This window comes from Lepidochelys olivacea, assembly GCF_965140295.1.
Source record: "Lepidochelys olivacea isolate rLepOli2 genome assembly, chromosome: 5".
Lineage (NCBI taxonomy): Eukaryota > Metazoa > Chordata > Testudines > Cheloniidae > Lepidochelys > Lepidochelys olivacea.
This window is the reverse complement of record NC_140415.1, coordinates 4,735,400-4,749,278: the sequence shown is the minus strand read 5'-3', so window position 1 is coordinate 4,749,278 and position 13,879 is coordinate 4,735,400. Positions and strand designations below refer to the sequence as shown.

At 45.5% G+C, this 13,879-nt stretch overlaps 1 protein-coding gene and 1 long non-coding RNA gene across 4 annotated transcripts in view; one reads left to right on the top strand and one right to left on the bottom strand.

The window, feature by feature from the left end:
• Positions 1 to 13,879, top strand: part of DNAI1 (dynein axonemal intermediate chain 1) — a 272,825-nt gene that overhangs the window by 88,149 nt on the left and 170,797 nt on the right. The gene's annotated exons all lie outside the window — the stretch shown is intronic.
• Positions 10,856 to 12,464, bottom strand: LOC311521157. Its single transcript, XR_014711814.1, has 3 exons — positions 12,339 to 12,464; positions 11,858 to 12,135; positions 10,856 to 10,919 (listed from the first exon to the last, which is right to left on the bottom strand). It is a non-coding gene; the product is annotated as an uncharacterized lncRNA (long non-coding RNA).

Sequence of the window (13,879 nt, the reverse complement as noted above, 5' to 3'; positions counted from 1 at the left end):
TAAGGTGCAAATTTTTAACAGTGAGGGCAGTTAACCATTGCAGCAACTTACTAAGGGTTGTAATGGATTCTTCATCTCTGGAATTTCTTAAATCAAGATCAAATGTTTTTCTAAAAGATCTGGTATAGTTTAACCTCAGCGACTGACGTAGGAATTAATACAGGGAAATCCTATGATTTGTGTTATACAGAAGCTCAGATTAGATCATCACAATGGTCTCTTCTGGCCTTAAAAGTCTATGAATTAATTTCTCTCATGCAGCTTTCAGAACCTTGTTGGGAAGAATGCTGATGGGAACCTCTGTTCTGACCATCTCAGGTGGAAGGACGGGCAAGGTGGCACCTTCCAGGGAGAGAAATGTAGGGGATTTTGCAAGATGTGTCTCTTCCTTCCCCAAGTTAATTCATGCAGTTGGAGGATCTTATGGGTAGAGCTGAGCAAACAATTTTGCATGCATTGTTGTAGCTGTGTTGGTTTCAGCATATTAAAGAGACAAGGTGGGTGAGGTAATATCTTTTATTGGACCAACTTGTTTCGGTGAGAGAGGCAAGCTTTTGAGCTTGCACAGAGCTCTTCTTCAGATCTGGAAAATGTACTCAGGGCTTGTCTACCCTTAAAACTCTGCAGCGGCACAGATGCACCAGCACTTCAATGAGGATGCTACCTACACTGATCGGAGAGCCTCTCCCATTAGCGCAAGAATTCCATCTTCCCAAGAGCCAGTAGTCAGGTCGATGGGAGTGTTTTTCCAGTGACCTAGTGCTGTCTACATCAGGGGTTAGGTCTGTTTAAATGCGTCGCTCAAGGAGGTAGATTTTTCACATCCCCGAGTGATGCAGTTGTACCAACTTAATTTCCTGGTGTAGAGCAGTCCTCAGAGTGTCACAGCTAAACACAAGGTGGAACAGATTGTTTAGCTTAAGTAGTTAACACACATTTCAAGGGACCAGTCCAGGTGAAGTGGCCAGTCTGATCAGAGTTCACCTTGACTGATCCCTTGAAATGTGTGGTAACTACTTAAGCTAAACAATCTGTTCCACCGTGTATTTAGCTGTGACGCTCTGAGTACATTTCCCAGACCTGAAGAAGAGCTCTGTGTAAGCTCAAAAGTTTGTGTCTCTCACAAATAATTTTAAGCAAATAATTTATTTCCTCTAGCTTCTTTATGGCTGGTGGGTGCCCACTCTAGTGGAAGAAGCCTGGAGACTCACTCACAGCGCTTGTAGATCCACTGATTTCAATGGGAGTTAAGTGCCTACCAATGAGGATCTGGACCAAAGTGCTCTCCTAGGAAATAGCAAGCCTATTGGAAAGTTTTCTCAGCTAGGTACTGCTGCAGCAATGATAGCAAAGAGTAGAAGACAACTAGAAGCATTATTAGAATAAACAATACAAAATGATGACAAAGAGGCAAAGGAAACTTGAAGGAAATCTGTCTTGTGTATCAAGGCAGTACTAGGAATATTGCAAGACAAGCAGAAACTAAATGAGCACTGAGATTTCAAAGATTTCAACCATGTCAGAACACCAGATTAAAGACAGAGCTTGCTGATGTGTTCTGATGGTGGCAGAGCTGTCATTTTGAAAGGATTAAGTTTCCCATTGTTTTCCTGATGGTATTTCGTCACTGTGTAAAACATACCAAAAGCAGCTCCCAGCGGAGATGATGGCTCCTGCTAACTCAGCTGGGGAAAGATTCCCCTTTCATTCATCTAGTTGAGTGCCTCCTGTGGGCCATTAAGATTTGCCGTTGGTGGTGATACAGATCATACCTCTGAGTTCAGCCATGTGGATGGTAAACTCAGCCGACTGGTTAAGTCAGATCTACTGTCTACCCTGCTGTTTGAAGTGATTAATCAGCCCAATACCTACTGAAATTTAAGAGCTTTAAAATCCTTGATTACAATATAGAGTTGTGGTTAATTTCTCATTGCTATAGAACTGTGGCTGCTGTGGGGGAGTTTGTTCTCACAAACCTCTTGATCATTGTACCAAAGTCATCTGTCCTGGATTCTGCTATGGATTTCTTCACTGATAACAATTGCATGCTTAGATATGAACACGTGAGCTGCATTTTTCATTTACAGTCGAAATCTTTGGAGCTACAGGAACTACTTTAAATGTGAATCCTTTTGTGAAACCCACAATTTGGTAAGCAGTAATTCCCTGGAAAGAAAGGACTATTTTTTGCTATGGAAAGCATTTGTATTTCAATCTTGAGATATGGAGTGTGCTGCAGGAATTCTTAATGAGCCCATTGCAGAGACTTGATAGATGTATCAGTTTGAAATGAAATGTGGTATCTTTCAGCCCTAATGCTTTAGCACTCAAAAACTTGCTGTCCCAATCAGTTTGCTTGTGTTCGATTACTCTCTGTTGTGACAATACTTTCCTATCTTTGCTCTAAGAGTAAATCATCTGCCTGGGGTCTGATTCTATTGGAGGAAAAGATATCACAAAACATAAAGGGCTAAGGGCCTGATCCAAAGCCCACTGAAATAAAGGGACTGATTTCCTTTTAGTCAAATGGACTTTGGATCAGGTGTATGTTCAGAGATAATATAAACAGTGGTGCAAACATAGAAGGCATTGTGGCCAATGGCCTAGGTCTTGGCTGTGGACTTCAGAGACCTGGGTTTCAGTTGTGGGTCTGGCACTTAATTTGCTATGGATTTAGGTGCTCTGATACCAAGGTAATGGGTACAGTATAAGCACCTAGGAAGTGTAAACTACATACCAGTAAATTGGCATAAACCAGCATGGACTGGTGTGAGTCATGTACACATTCTAGGGTGGGGCTCTGGCATGAAAAACAACCCATGGGTATGTATGAGATAAAATATGGGGTCAGGGTTTCTGTATCTTCTGCGAGATGCTTCTTCTGATTGCACCTCAGCTGCACATGGTGATTACTCTCAAATGCAAGCCCACATTCTATACTAGAAATCAGCACTGTTATGCATTCCTTCTGTGAAACAGAATCTACAGTATTATTCTCAGGAAACAGCAGTTACAAGAACTTTACCCAAAAAAGTAATTCTGTTGATTGACAAATTTATTAACTGATAGCATTTTCCTTTTAACAGCATCCCTTCAAGGAAAATATTTAGATTAAAAAACCAAATTTGGGGTCAGAATTAAGATGGTTGCACTGTGATGAAATCAACATGATAAGAAGAATGTATTAATGTTTGTTTTGTGGCCAGTGTAAAGATTTCTGATGTGCTTAGGCATGAATATGGAGAACAAGAACACACACTTAGAATAGTTAATGCTAAAAGAGTATTGGAAGGGATAATAAATCCCATGTTTCAGGGCGTAAGGCAACCTCTGGCTACTGGGGGTTAGGAGGAAACTTTCCCTGGGGCTGCCAATGCATGCAAGAGCTCAAAAATCACAAGGCAGGCTCCCATAATCATGAGATTTTTTTTTTAATGATGGGTTTTGGCTAATTTTTATTTGTCTTCTGTGCCTTTCAGTCACAGTTGCTTCACGTTTTCAGGCTTTTCCTCACAACCACAAGGGCTAGGGGCTTTAAGAAAACCTGCACGTAGTGTGAGACTCGTGATAGAACTGCAAGGCTTGGCAACGTTGTCACAGGTGCCTTTCTTGTACCTTTCTCTGAAGCAGCTGGTGCTGCCCATTATCAGAGTCGGGCCACTGAGCTATATGGACCATGGGTCTGAATCCAGTTTGGTCATTCCTGTGTTCCTAACTATTCATTCCTTTGCTTTAAAGTTCTTCAGTACAGTGAAGATATTTCATAGATTCATAGCACAGATCAGCCACATGACAGGCAGGAACCCAGGAACCCCTTACAGGCTCGAGTGCCTTTACACCTTGTCACAGACATATAGAATATGCCTTTAAAACTCATCAACTAGATTGGACCAAAATCCCCCTGCTAGGGAAAAAGAGCCTCAGGGGAAAACCCTGCTAGGGAGATGCTTTTTGAGTGCCCATTGCCACTCAACCCGCTGCTGGTCTGGGGTTCCATCCGCCGGCTCCTGCCAGCCAGGGTCCTGGCTGCCGCTCACTCAGCCTGCTGCTGGTCTGGGATCCCGGCCCTGCCCACACAGAGTGGGTACCTACCTTCTCCCTGGCTCTAGCCCATTCTCTTCCTCTCTCTCTCTGCACTGAGATGAGGGTGGGAGTGTGCTGAGAACAGGGCTGGGGATGAAGGAGCAGGCTGGGGTGCAGGGTCTGGCCAGGAAACAGAATGAGGGAGGGGGCACAGGGTTGGGGCAGGAGGTTTGGGTGTGGAGTGCTTACCTGGGCAGCTCCCATTTGGTGCGAGGGGTGCAGGTGGGACTGTGGGGTGTGTGTGCAGGAGCTCCCGTTTGGTGCGCAGGGTGGGGGTTGGAATGTGGGGGGTGCAAGAGTCAGGGCAGGGGGCTGGAGGTGTTTGAGGGGGGTGTAGGAGTCAGGGGATGGGGTGTGGGGGGGCTGGGTATGTGTGGGGGTGCTGGAGTCAGGGCTGGGGTCGTGGGGGGGTGCAGGGGTCAGGGCAGAGGGCTGGGTGTGTGTGGGGGGATGCAGGGATCAGGGCAGAGGGCTGGGGTATGGGTAGTAGGGGTCAGGGCAGAGGGCTGGAGGTGTGGGCTGGGGTCATGGGGATGCTCCTAGCCCCCTGCCCAGAGTGGCTCGCGGCAGGGGGCTGGAAGGGATATGCCCTGATTCCAGCCCCCTTACCCAAGGCCCCATCCCCACCTCTTCTCCACCTCCTCCCCAGAGCAGTGAGCGTGCTGCAGCTTGGCTCCGCTTCTCCCCCTCCTCTCAAGGGCCATCAGCTGATGGGCGGCAGGGAGGGAGAGGAGGAGGGGCAGGAACCCAGCACGCTGGGGGAAGAGGCGGGGGTGGGGGGACCTTGTCTGCCCTGCAGCAGCAGCCGGCAGGACCAAGCTTCTTCACCCTGCCCCTGCGTGGGGGGGAGGCGGGGGCCGAGAAGAGCGGGCAGGATTTTTAATGGCATGGGTTTGGCCGTGGGCTGAGCGGGGCCAGCGGCTGGGACCCGGCAGACCACAGTGTGCCATTAAAAATCGGCTCGCATGCCGTCTTTGGCACGCTTGCCGACCCCTGCTGTAGCAACTAAGTGTGTCACCAAGTTTTATATATCTTCACATCATGCCCATGAGGAAGGGAATTTTTATCGTCCCCATTTTACAGGTGGGGAACTGAGGCATGGAGAGACTAGATGGCCTGCTCATGGTCACCCAGGAAGTCTGTGATGGAGTTCATAGTACTCCTTACTCATGGCCAAGGGGCCTTTGCGGGACCTCCTCTTTCCAGAGCTACTTTTGCAATGGATTCTGCAGAGGTATAGATGTGAGGAAGGCTCCTGTGGAACTCAGCCGGTATCCTTCTGGCTCTGCCATTACTAGGACTCATTTTCCATAGTGGTTGCTCAGTGTGGAGTTCTACTTTTCCAGGCCAGTCTCCTCCCTTTGGATATTGTTCCCCTTGGGAGGTTTGGTTTATCACCCCCTGTGGAAAACAGGAAACCTGACTGCTTTTGCAGCTGGGATCCGATCTAAGTGCTTTGGTTGTGTTGGCAGCCTCCTGAAGGACTGATTTGGTAGGAAGGCCTACTCTTCTGCAGTTCTTATTTAAGAACTACTAATTACAGAGACTTATGAGTTGCTGCTCCCTCCTTACTAAGGTAGTCCCCTGATTCTAGCATACTTTGAGGGAAAGAAGAGATTTCTTGAGACCATTAGGGGAGGACAGGAGGTTGCAAGGTACTCTTGAAGGGCCTCTAATATGATATATAAGATGTATTGACTAACTGCAGAATAGTGGGCAGGAGAAGGGAGGGGATACTGCAATTTTACAGAGCACTGGTGAGACCACTACTGGAATACTGTGTCCAGCTCTGGTGTCCACACTTCGAGAAGATTGTCAAAAGATGGAGAGTGTTCAGAGAAGAGCCAGGAGAATGATTCAAGGTCTGGAAAACCTGGCTTACAGGGAGAGACTTATGGCTTGTCTACACTGGCAAGTTTCTGCGCAGTAAAGCAGCTTTTTGCACTCAAACTGCAGATGTGTACACACTGCCAAGCCCCTTCAGGCGCAGAAACGCCTCAGTTGCAGTGCTGCAAAGAAACCACCTCGACGAGAGTCGAAAGGCTATTTGCATAGAGTCTCCAGCTCTCTATTGCCAGTGTAGACATTTGATTGCTTTCTGTGCTGTAATTGGCCTCCGGAGCTGTCCCATAATGCCTCAAGTGACCGCTCTGCTCATTGTTTTGAACTCGGCTGCCCTGGAGACATGTGCCCCCCCCCACTTTCACAGCACTGTTTCTGACAGCTGTTGTGGGCTGTGCTGATCTGCTCTGGGACACAAAGCAAACCATTAATGTGGAACGCTCGTGCTGTTGAACACAGAGGCACCGGTGCGATGGAGAGGGAGAGCTGTGCAGAGAGCCCAGGGAGGGAGATGGGGACTGATGTCAGGGTTTCCCCTCCCCCCCCAGGACTGGTTGCTTTCTCCCACTGTCTAAACTTACAAGACAGCATGCTGATACACTCTGTCCCCCAAACCACACTGTGTCTCTCCCCCCCCCCACACACACACTCCCTGTCACACATCTCCCCACCCCCCATTGAAAAGCAGCTGGCAAGGTAGTAGGATGCCCATGGAACAATGGGATTGGGAAACCTGCATCCCATGACGTCGTGCCTGCCCCATGAAGCATTGCAAACCCTTCCCAAAGCCCCCTTGGCCAGTTGCACCGTGGGATAGCTACCACAATGCACTGCTCTCTTTGCGGTTGCAAGAGCTGCTAATGCGGATGTGCTCCAGCGTCCCAAGGAGTACCGGGCTGACACTCAACAGCGGTTTAATTCCAGCGTTTTAATAAAAATGGTATCACTTGTGGCGCAGAAACTTACCAGTGTAGACAAACCCTTAAAGAGCTCAATCCAGTTAAGTTTATAAAAGAAAAAAGAAAAAAAAAAGAGATGCAATTTGATCATTGGCTATAGATATCTATGCAGGGAGGAGATATCTAGCACTAGGGGGCTCTTCAGCATAGCAGACAAAGGCAAAACAACAAAATCCAATGGCTGGAAGTGGAAGTTAGCAAAGTTCAGAGTGGAAACAAGTTGCAAATTTTTAACACAGTAATATCGATCACTGGACCAGCTCACCAGTCCTGATGATCATAGTGATCCCCTGTGGCCCTGAACTCTATGAATCTGTGTTGGATTTCAGTCTATTTTTACTTGTACTATTTTCTTGCGTGAGTAAACTGGATTGTAAACGCTGGGGGGCAGGGGATTTTGTTATTAGCTCTAGGGCATTTTAGGAAGGAATTATAGAAAAATATAGAAAAAAGAGAAAATGTACAAAAAACATTAAACAATCTTTTCCCTAAAGACTTTCCTCCCCTTCCTTCACTTCTGGAAGTGAGTGAGGATCATCTTTGAACAGAGGGCATTTGTAAACCTCTAAAGAAAATCTGTGCAATATATTGTTTTCAGCAGAGCTGAAGCTCATGGTATCTTCAAGCCCTGTTTTGCTCTGACCTTTGTCTGTCATCACAGCTCAACAGAAACATAACATTTTCTCTGTAGATCCCCACTTTGAGAGCTCAATGTCTCAGCCTACCACTGGCCATTCCAGATTTGGGAGGAGACTCCCTAATCTGTTGACCCATCAGAATATGCCCAAAGGAGTGTCTTGCTTTCACCCTTTGCTAACTGTTATCATATGAACAGTCTAGGTTGGGGACCCCCCCTGAGATACTTCAAGACTTCTGGTCTTTGGAAAGTAGAAAGAACCTAGAATATCAGTCTCCAGAAGCTTTAGAAATCCTGGAGAAACAAAAGCATTAGGATGCTTGCAGGTCACTGTCCATTATAAAGGCAATGGCTTATCATTACTATTTATTGTGCCCGAAGGAAATGAGCCATCACTGGTTGGCAGAAATTGACTACAGTTTAAATCAGGCTGGAGCACCATGCTTCATGAGTTGAATCTGGTGGAAGATGTAATGAACATATGTATTTAATATGCAATGGCAAAGATGCAGATGGCTGAAAATGCAGTTACCAAATTGTTAGAATCTTGTCCTGTCGCTTCTGCATTGTAGGAACCTGTAGAAAGACAATCAGAAGAACTGCCAAAGCAGAGAATAACTTACCCTGTGGAGTTTAGTGAGTGTGATGCACAGATGTGTGTGTATCTGCAAAGATGGCGGAAGTGGAAGAATTTGTGGGAACTGTAAAGTCCCTATAAACCCCAGGTTGGAGACGGATCAATATCCAACCTCAGACCTTCAGATTTATTTGCTAAACTGGCAAGAGAGTTCAAGTTCAGAGACCTTGACCTGTCCCAAGCACATTATCAGGGAACAAGGGAAATTTCTTACTATGAACACCCACAGGGCTGCTTAGGTATGGAAGTTACCATAGGGTATAGCCAATGCACAAGTAGTATTTCAACAAAAATGGATTGGGTGCTTTGGGGGTTAAGTTGTGCCATCTGTTATTTAGAGGATAGGTAGATAACTGGGCAAGATACTGAGCAACATATATGATACCCCAAAGTCGTCAAACATTTTAAAAATCTCTCCAAAGAATGTTGTGGGGGCTGATATATGGGGAGAAACTTCCTTCCCCATCCCATGGGAATGTCAGAAGTTAGATGAAATTGAGGTGTGTATCCTGGATGTGATCTCTGATAAGAATGGATCCAGATTGCCCATGGGTCCTTTAGTGATACTTCGGGAAATAGTACAGTGTTTCAGTGTAGATCCATAGCTCCTTAAATATCATCCATCCATCTCGCAATGACCAGGACAACCAGTGCATTACATGCCACCATTTGACACACACTATTATGTGGATAGACCCAGAAAAGGAGGTCAGACTCAGACTTTAAGGTCAGAAGGGACCATTGTGATCATTAGCCTGTCCTGCACATCGGGCCACAGAACCTCACCCACTCCTGAAATAGGCCCCTAACCTCTGGCTGAGTTACTGAAATCCTCAAATCATGATTTAAAGACTTTGAGTTACAAAGAATTCACCATTTACACTAGTTTAAATCTGCAAGTGACCCATGCCCTATAATGCAGAGGAAGGTGAGCCCCCCTACCAGTCTCTGCCAACCTGACTTGTAATTTCATGTGCAAGTTCCTTTAATATTCATGGATGCAGATTATCCAGGCCCCACGCTGTAATCCTATTAAGTTGTTTGACTCTTACTGTTAGGGGGGCTTATTCCTTCACCCACTTACTTCCCTGGTCCTTCTCGCATGAACAGAGAGCAACAATACTCGAAGTCCAAAGGCGCAAACAATTTGATGTTTATTGGGGTGAACTTCCAGCAAGCATGATTCCAGTTTCCTTCCTTAGTATCTCCCTTCCCAGCTCTGACACCGCAGAGCCTTACACCTGTGTCCCTGTTCCCATTCCTGCTCTTAGCCAAAAATGATTCCAATTGCCCACCCCCATTCCCTGTTCCCATTTCTCCTCCACACACCCACCCACTTCCTGATTGTCTGCAGACTATATAGTAAAACTTGAGTTCCGCTTAGCTATACCTTAACCAATCATTTTCCTGAAATTTAACTAACCAATCCTAACATATTGTAACATGATTAAGGTGGTGGGATATAATTGGTTACATAATTAGTTTACACTCAGCAAAATTAATTATACAGCAGACAGGAACAATCACAGAACCAGACAGAGATTATACAGACAAACAATGGGGAAATGGGGACTACAGTGATAGAACAAACACAGAAATGAGGATTTCACATCCCAGCTATTGATAAGTGAGTTCTTGCCAGACAGGATGCTATCAAAGTAAGTTTCCTTTTACATCTTCTAGGCGCATCCCTTTCTCTGGAGGTGATAGGCACTATCAGGACAGGATTGTATCCTAACAGCCCAATAGCACCTTATTTCAATGAGACTAGGTTGGAATGTGAGGATGTGACCAATAGTTTCCCAGCTTATGGCTGCCTCTGTTGCTTAGCCAAAGGCCTTAGCCTAAGCACAGGGCCTCAAACGGTCACAGTAAGAGAAAGCCCTTACACTTGCAGACAGTGATTTTGATTCTCTCTTTTATACCTCTATAACTAGCCAAGTGATAAGAATACACCTAAATTCTTAAAGTCTTGGCCTTTACAGACAGGCCTGAATAGCTATATCCTAACATTTACTTCCACCTTGGATGTGGTTATTTCTACCTCCATATCCTCATGGCCATTGGCCATGCTGCCACTACCCCCAAAGTCTTCATTAAAAACGGAGGCAAAGTATTTGTTTAGGTGTTGGTCCATGTCTAGATAATCTTTAATCTTCACCCCATCCTCAGTGTTTAGTAGTCCACTTCTTTCCTTGTTTTCTTCTTATTTATATGGCTAGAGAACCTTTTACCATTGGTTTTAATTCCCTTTGCAAGGTCCAACTCTGCTTGGCTTTTGGCAGTTCTCACTTTATCCCAGCACTTTCTGATCTCCAAGAGGTAGCTTTCCTTGCTGATCCCTCCCATCTTCCAGTCCTTGTAGGCTCTCTTTTAATCACCTGTTTGAGATGCTTGCTCATCCAGCTTGGTCTGGAACTCTTTCCTTTGAATTGTTTCCCCTTGTTTGGGATGCAGGCTTCAGATAACATCTGCAACTTTGACTTAAAGTAATTCCAAGCCTCCTCCACATTCAGATCCTTGAGTTCTTCAATCCAGTCCACTTCTCTAACTAATTCCCTTCATTTTTTAATGTTAACTCTTTTGAAATCAAGGACACTTGTTGCAGATCTATTTTTGTTTATCTTTCCATTTAGTTTAAATGGAATTAACTCATGATCATTCAAACCAAGGTTGTTTTCTACAACCAGTTCTTCCGAGGTCATCTACTACTCACCAATATCAAAGTCTAAAATGGCATCACCTCTTGTTAGTTCAGCAACTATTTGGAGAAAAAAATCTGTCAGCTATCGCATCCAGGAAAATCTGGGCCCCACTACTATTAATAGCAGTTGTCGTCCAATCTATATCTGGGAAATTAAAGTCTCCCATAATCACACAATTCCTAGTAGTATTTATTTCATTAAAAAGGTCTCTATCCATATCCAAATCGGATCCTGGTGGTCTGTAGCACATCCCAAGCATTATATCAGGAGAACCTCTAGTAGCTTTCTTCCCCAATGTGATTTTGGCCAAAAGAGACTGTCTTATCCATTCCATCACTAATAATTTATTTACAGTCCACCTTATAATTAATATACAATGCTACTCTACCACCTTTGTCTTTATTTCAATCTTTCCTGAACAGCACACACTCTTCAATACCTGTGCTCCAGTCATGACTTCTGTTCCACCATGTTTCTGTTATCACTGTAATATCTAGTTTCACTTCCTGCACCAGAAGCTCTAGTTGCTCCATTTTGTTACCCAGGCTCCTTGCATTGGTGTACGAACGTCTTAACTGTTGCTGCTTGGCTTTGCCCACATTCCTTGCCTGATTGGATACAGTCATTCTACTACCAGTATCACCTATTTGACTGGACATTAAGAGGAAGGATAGTGCTGATACCATTCTCCTACCCACTGCTGTTCCTTTCTCCATTGCTGTACTTGATTTTCCTCCCTCTCAATGTTAAAATCAGGCATGGAGAATACATGAGCATCTCCCAAGGGTCTCCCCTGAGTTCCTAGTTTAAAGCTCTTTTAATTAGTTGTGCCAACCTTCATCCCAGAAGTCTATTCCCCTCCCTACTCAGGTGGAATCCATTCTACAAGAACCATCCTCTGCCTGTGAATGCCTCCGAGTTGGGAAACATCCCAAAGCCCTCCTAATAGCACCCCTGCCAGAGCTATCTGTTGATCATCATACTCTTATCTCACCTTCATTCTCCTCCTCTAGAGACAGGCAGAATCCCACTGAAGATAACCTGAGCCTCTGTTTCCTTAAGCATCTTCCCCAACCTGGCATAGTCTCCTTTGATATGTTCCAGGAGAATCTAGTTGTGTCATTTATTCCCACGTGATGGATAGTCAGTGGATTCTTTCCTGCTCCCATTAGGATCCTCTTCAACCTCAGGTCCACAGCCCATATCTTAGCTCCTGGCAGACAGAAGACCCTTCTGTTCTCTGGGTCAGCTCTGGTGACAGGCCTCTCTGTCCTTATACACAAAACAGAAAAAACACAAAACAAACAGAAGAAACCTCACTCACCATCCCTAAGGACCAGGGGCTTGCCTCCCCCCTTCTCCTCCAGCGGAACTCTCACTCAAATGCCCCTGTTCACAGCTCTGTTTGCTGGCCATTGTGGGTTGTTGTTTGGCATTCAGCTCTTCCCCACCCTTTGCCAAATCTTCACTCTTACCTCAAGACTTATCTAAGTTCAGGCCCAGCAGCCCGCCAGGAGCTCTTCCTCACTGCTCTGGTCCTCACCAGTCCTGAGCGGTCCATGGTGCAGTTTCCTTTGGTCAGCCAGGAGCACCATCTGCACTCCTCTAGCACCAAAGAGAAATGGATTATTTCTAGGTTTGCAGCTCCTTTTATATGGCTCTCCTGGGCCCCGACTGGCTGCTCTCTGCAGCCTCTGTGATTGGTTGCTTCCTCTGTAGCCACTCTAGGCTGCTTGGAGGACTCTTCTACTGCTCCTTTTCTGGGATGGGTGTGGTAAGACTCTGAGGCCTCCATCAAAGGGTCTCTGGCCCTAGTCCACCCCATCTCACACATACACAAAGTCTGCCCTCCCTTCTCCCCCTCACCCCACCCAGAAGTGCTGTGTCACCAGGCATCCATCTGCTTCCAAGAGGCCACAAAGTCAAATTACAAACACTAAAGATTCGTGAACTTTGGAAAGCATCAGCTCACTGCTCATTCAGGATTCCTTGAACACATCAGAAATCTTAAAACGTAGGCAGCACGGATTTATCCGCAATAATAGCATGCAGATATGGTTATACAAGATAGGCACTTTTATAGATATCCAGTATCTACCACCACCAGACTGATACCTGGAATTGTAGAATGAAGCTTGCATGCTAGAAAACAATCTGGAGCTAACAAACACTTGACCACTTGATGGCACTGTTAAATATTTTGTCGGTCAAGAACGCAAAGCAAATGTGCCAGATTCTCGGCACAATGACTGAGGACAGAAACCCACAAGTCCAGCAGGTATTAAATACTACTATCAAGAGTCTAACTTAAGCTGAGTAAAATAAGGGGAGGCAGGATCAAGAGTTCAGTTTTAATGCCTCTCATTGTGCCTAGTTGCTGGTTTTGAATGTGTAATAATAATAGTTGGCATTTGTCTAATTATTCATTTCTCCAAAGTGTTCTGCAAATATTATTTAGTCCTCACCTGGCCTGTGTGGTAGATAAGAAGGTTACTTAGGGTATTTTTTAATGTAAGTGGGGGAAAAATAGAATCAAAAGCTGCAAAAGAATTCTACCTAAACTGGTTCCGTGGTGGTAGATTGGCTTGCAATACTGCTGTGATAATCTAGTGGCCAGGGAGTAGGGCTAGAATGGGGTTTTCTGGACAAATTCTTTGGTGGCCTCAGACTGCAGCCATCAGCTCTTGCTGCTCTCTCATACTTTTTCCTAAAATACTTAATTAGTTTTGGGGAAACAAATAAATATGCACATATACATATTCAGATCATTATCATTTTATTTATTGCTAGCTAGTAAGTCTGTTGTGAAAAGTGGTATTAACAAACATAAAAGTATCACTATTCACAGCAGACTTACTCAGCCCCAGAAAACCTGGGGACAAATTAAACCCTGGATGGGGGGGGGGGGGGGATTGGGGAAGGCAGCAGGGGGACAGAGCCCGAAGCCCCGTGGCTGCAGCCTGGGGCCCGCCACACTAGGGCTGAAGCCTAAAGCCTCAGTGAGCCCCACCATCCC